This window comes from Gavialis gangeticus, unplaced genomic scaffold (genome assembly GCF_001723915.1).
Source record: "Gavialis gangeticus isolate Ggan-Ray unplaced genomic scaffold, GavGan_comp1, whole genome shotgun sequence".
Lineage (NCBI taxonomy): Eukaryota > Metazoa > Chordata > Crocodylia > Gavialidae > Gavialis > Gavialis gangeticus.
Window position 1 is genome coordinate 34,640,815 of NW_017729006.1, and position 5,274 is coordinate 34,646,088.

Sequence of the window (5,274 nt, forward strand, 5' to 3'; positions counted from 1 at the left end):
TCGGGGGGGGGGTTTGAGAGATGTTTTATTAGGCTGGTATCCATGAATCCTCATTGTTCTACTTTGACCAGCTGTACTATTTCCTTTTTTCTTTTAATTTTTAAGCTATACTTAATATATTTAATAAGAGTTGGTTTTTAAAGAGAGGATAGGTGGGTTGTGTGAACTTGGTACACTCTGAATACTTCAGTTGTTGTAATGGGATATGCATCCCTATTTCTTGGTGCACCTAAGAATGGGTGAAATCCCTTCAGTATGCCAAGAGGAAAAGCCTACTCCTTAAATACCATCTAAGATGTCAGTCTTGGAGAAAAGAACTGACATCAATAATGTGTTAAGCTACTGGAACATGGAGACAGTGCCTCTTAGGGTTTTTCTCCTAAGCAGGGAAATCATATAAAGCAAAGGTGTCAAGTAGCACACAGGGAAGAAGACAAGGAAAACCTTTAAACCAAACATGAATGTAGTGGAGCCTCCACTCTAATTCATGAGCACCCTGAGAGGGTATTCCCCTCCGACTCACCTGCCACGCCTTTGATGTTAATGAAAAAGAGGAGGGTTCAGTGACATAAATTATGGGTTCCCCTTTTGGGGTTACTCACAGCACAGCGAGTTGATGAATTGGAGCTCCACCTCCACTACACCTCTTCCATACGTCAGCTGCAGTGTGTCACTGAGGATGTACTTGCCACCCAAGCCAAGCCACTGGGCTCCTTCGAAGATATTAGTGTTGAGATCAAGCCAGTGAAGTTTTGTTCCTCATTTCATGTGGGGCAGCAACTGGCCTAACTGCTGCTCTCTGAGCACCCATTTCCTGAATATCAGAAAACAATATGGTTGAAGCAACAGAAGATACATAAACAATAATTTACTTCACAAAAGAGAAGCGTAGGATCCCTTGCTTCCCAGATCCTCCCCAGAAAAGTCCCTGGGGGTGCCTCAGATACCTGTAATGAAAGTCTTACTTAGGGTTCTGTAGTACCTGAATCCTCTCAGTCCTCCAGAAGGCCCCCAATGTCCAGAAAAAAAAATATAAACTAACACGGGTCTTTTAACCCTCAACCAGGTCTGCAAAGAAGAAAACAAAGCAAACCTCTCCAGGGTACCCATGGATAAAGAGAAACTGAAATTGATTCTGCAGCTGCAGTCCTAACAGTAAAGCCAAGTCCTTCAGGCTACAGTCCTCACCCTTCCCAGGACTTCCCCTGTCATGTACAAGGACAGTCCTGAAGGTGGGAATGACAGTCTCATTCCCACCACATCTCCCCTCCTTGGAGATATTTCAGGAGGTTGCTAAACCTTCCCCATATTGGGCTCTGCCTCCCTGATTTTTTTCCTCCTTGTGCACAGCTGTGTCTCCTTTTATACAGCCAGTGTAGTGCAGCTCCCTGACATCATCCATCATGCATCCCTGGAGCTGGAAGGATGCACTTATAAATTGGCACTGTGGTGCTGTATGCTGCTGTGCTGTCAAATGTAGCGTTCCTGCAGGTAAGTCTAATGGGTAGTCAGCCCATAGCAGGTCTCATTCAGCTGATCTGCAGTTGTCATCTGCAATTCCAGCACAGCGACTTGGCATCTCGTTCATGTCTCCCCAGGTCTCACTGTCACAATGAACCTGGAAACACAAGAAGAGGGTGGTCTACTTCTTGATTAGGGTAAGGCTGGGTATATACACACAGGACATTAGGATGAACCTTGAAGGCTGTCCTCAGCCTGTCTGAACCATGCAAGTCATTTTCCTGTCTACAACATACATTGTTGCTGACTCCATAGCCATCCATGTGGAACTACTTGTATATAATTCTGATTCTTTCTAGGAATCAGTCTGCAGATGTCTGTCACTACAGGGCTATACCTATTCATGGGCAGGACAAAAATGAAGAGAGATAATGAAAGGCTGTATATTTGTAGCTGATGGATTTACTATGCTCAAAGCCTACAAAGCCAAGGAGAGAGGCTGGCTGGGAGGCAAGTGTGGATTGACCTCATATCTATAAAGTCACCAGATTGTCCAAGGCTGACCAGGTTGTGGGGCATATGTGACCAATGGGTATGGGTCATCATCTCATCATTGGCAATCCCTCACAATTGAGGATGATTGACTTCCATGATTGTCTTAACTGTGGGTCTGAAGATGGCTGACAAGGCCAATTCGGGTATGGTTAGTTAGACCTTAAAGTCAATCCTAACTAGCATAGGGTTGTGATCTGCTTACTGGAAGTGATATTTAGGGTGTTTAGTGTCATTTTGAATTAGATACCTTGTTCTTATTGTCCCCCTAAGAAACAAACTTTCTCCCAGGAGAGAGAGACAGGAAGGCATGATGTGCATGCTGATTTTGTTGTAGCCTGTCTTCTACCCTCACTCAGAGGCATGATGAATTCAAACACCAGGAACAAGTAGCCAGTCTTATCAAATTTCTTCTTCCTCAAAAATAGCATAGGTATTACCAATTTAAGATCAGGCCTAATTTGGAGGGAATTCAGCTGATTTAGATTTAGATTTCTCTACTGCCATTGCTAGAGTGTCAGCCGTGGTAGCGCTTCTGATGCAGATACCAGTTCACTTGGAAGCAAACTGAAACTAAACAAATGTGGCCTTTTGAACAACTATCAGGTTGTAACTTTTGGTCTTTATTGTTCTATGCAGGGTTCAGACAGGTGACTTAATCTTCATTATCAAAAGGAAATTTCAGTGTCAGACTTCTCTAACTTGGGAATGCACCTGTTTTCTGTTTAAGTCAACAGTCAGTGTACCCTAAGCTAATAAGCACTGTGGCCTGAAAGTTTATTTAGTCTATTATATGGTTACTACCTCAGGAACAGGAGTCTTGTTAAAGTTATCTGTATTCCTAACACCAAGAATCTTTACACTGTGCTCCGCGTGAGCTAATTTCCTGTTTTTGTCACTCCTGTTAATGTCACAATCTGCCTAATAACACTGCTATCTACCATACTTCACGTAATTACTGATGACTCAATGTTATTTACTGATAAAGGTTAACATACAAAATCCCCTAAAACCTGTCATAGAGAAAAAGAGCCAGATTACTTCAATGTTGTGAATAATTAATCCACTGAATAAGAATTTTATGATGCCTGATACATATTTTGTGTATAAAGTAATAATCAAATAAAAGATCATGAAAAAATTAGCAAAAAATTAGGTTATGAAGTTCCTGACAGAGATCTATTAGGCTGCACTAGTGTTTCCATAGGAAAACAATAGGTGACCTATCACTCGAGACTTTTAAAACAGAATAGAATTATGTATTAATAAATATATTATAAGAAACAGTTCTGCATTGGTGTAAGGGGCTTCCCTCGCCACTTAGAGTTGTATCACCTCCCAGCTGGAACAGTAGTATTTTGTTGTTGTAGATAGCCTGCCACGCCTTCAATGTTCTGGGAGATAAGTGCGGACACTACTGGGAGGCAACTGAGATCAATTATGGACTCAGAGTTTCTGTGGCTCTTTGCAGGGCTTCACCATCCCCATCCCCTGCTCTCACCACACCTGATGTTCCAGGCGATGTTGATTGCCACTATGATTCTTTACTATCTTAACCAAAAGGATCTTAACTGAGGTGTATGTCTATGTGGTTGCTTGTCCCGTTCTTCCCTGCATGGGTCCCAAGGCTCTCTGTCTCTGGTTCTCTCTTTGTCACTGTCTCAAGGCCGGGGCCCTCTCTCTCTTCTCCTCTCTCTTCTGAGAGAATAAAGTCAGCCCCTCTTCCTTTTCTTGTAGGTCCCCGGAGTGGTTCCTTTCACCCACTCAGGATCAGACTCATCGACTGCTCAAGCCTCCTTGCCATCTCCAGTTGTTGGCTGGACCTTGCCGGGTAAGTCACGGGGCTGGTGCTTACCTTCTGGCCCTCTATCCATTCTCCTTTCTTCACTGGGCTTCTCCCTTTCTCTCCTTCTCTGCTCGGATTTCTTTCTCCTTCTGTCTCCCGCTGGGACGCTCCCTTGGCATCCCTTAAATCTCCCGCACTCCAGCTGGGTCCATCGTGGCAGTTCCCTATTGGGTGCCTGCCTGACTCAGCTGTTCCCTCTTTGCTCCCCAACATGTTGCTTCCCCTTTTCTTTTGTTCTCTTCCTGCACCATTTTTCTTTTCCAGTGTTTGGATTTCGGTGGTGGGGGCTGCCGTGGCAGCCTTTGATCTGCCATGGCCCCAGCCAGCTCCCTGGCTCATCCCAATTGCAGCGGGTTCACCGCAGCTCCTCTGGCTCCGTGAGGTAAGTTTTTCTCTTTTTCTTTCTTTTGACTCTGCTTATGGCTCATGTCACAATTGGTATGAAAATGGATTGGATAAACTAATTTGTCTTTTTCTTCTTTCACTTCCATGTTTCAAACTTGCTCCCTAACACAAACACCTGGCTGGGTGAATCATACACACACTTGATGCAGCTGGTCAATAATGGTTCATATACGGCATACTATTCTGACCCACTATTTAGGATGATTTATCCTACAGTTGTTTGGTGTATGTGAAACAAAGAGATGAGAACAGAATACTAGCACAGGTTATGAATTGAAAGAAAGATTTTTGGGCCAAATTCAGCCTTGATAAAATTGGGTGCAACTTCATTGAATAGCACTCCCAAACCCTTAAGACAGAGTGAAATTGGGTCTTTACATATCGGAACAGGGGACTTTTACCCTGTAATTACTGAACCCCACTATTCCTTCAGGATTCTCATCAGTGGGGCTCCATGCTGGTGCCAGGGTCTGCCATGTCTGCCAATAGTTAAGGCCCTAAGTTCAGAAATAGAACTGTGAGATCAGTTTTACAAAGGTGTTTAACCATCTAAAGTTGCAGACTGGTATCTAAGAAGCTTAAGCAAACTTTCTGAATCCTTTTAAGTACTTACTACACTATTGCTTCATATATATGTTTTTGAAACAGATTATTTCTTATAAAGATGGCCCTGTCATATCCACCATAGATACATGCCTGACTAGATGTTTTTTTTTAAATTGAGAGCCAGAAATTTGGGTGCCTCTTAAATTTAAGTGGCTCTTATATTTGAAGGAATATGGCATCTCAGCAATTACACAGATGTGCACAGAGCCTGCTCTGATGCACTGGATTTCCATGGTTTCCATTGGAGCAGACTTGATTGACTAAGTCTGCTGGATCATGGAAATTGACACTCTCCGGTAGTCTTCTACATCACATGTATCAGCATCCCTGTGCATCTCTCCACTGAAAAAATGGCGGCAGGGTGTTTTGAAATAAAACACATTCGATGAGCTTTAGTTCAAAGT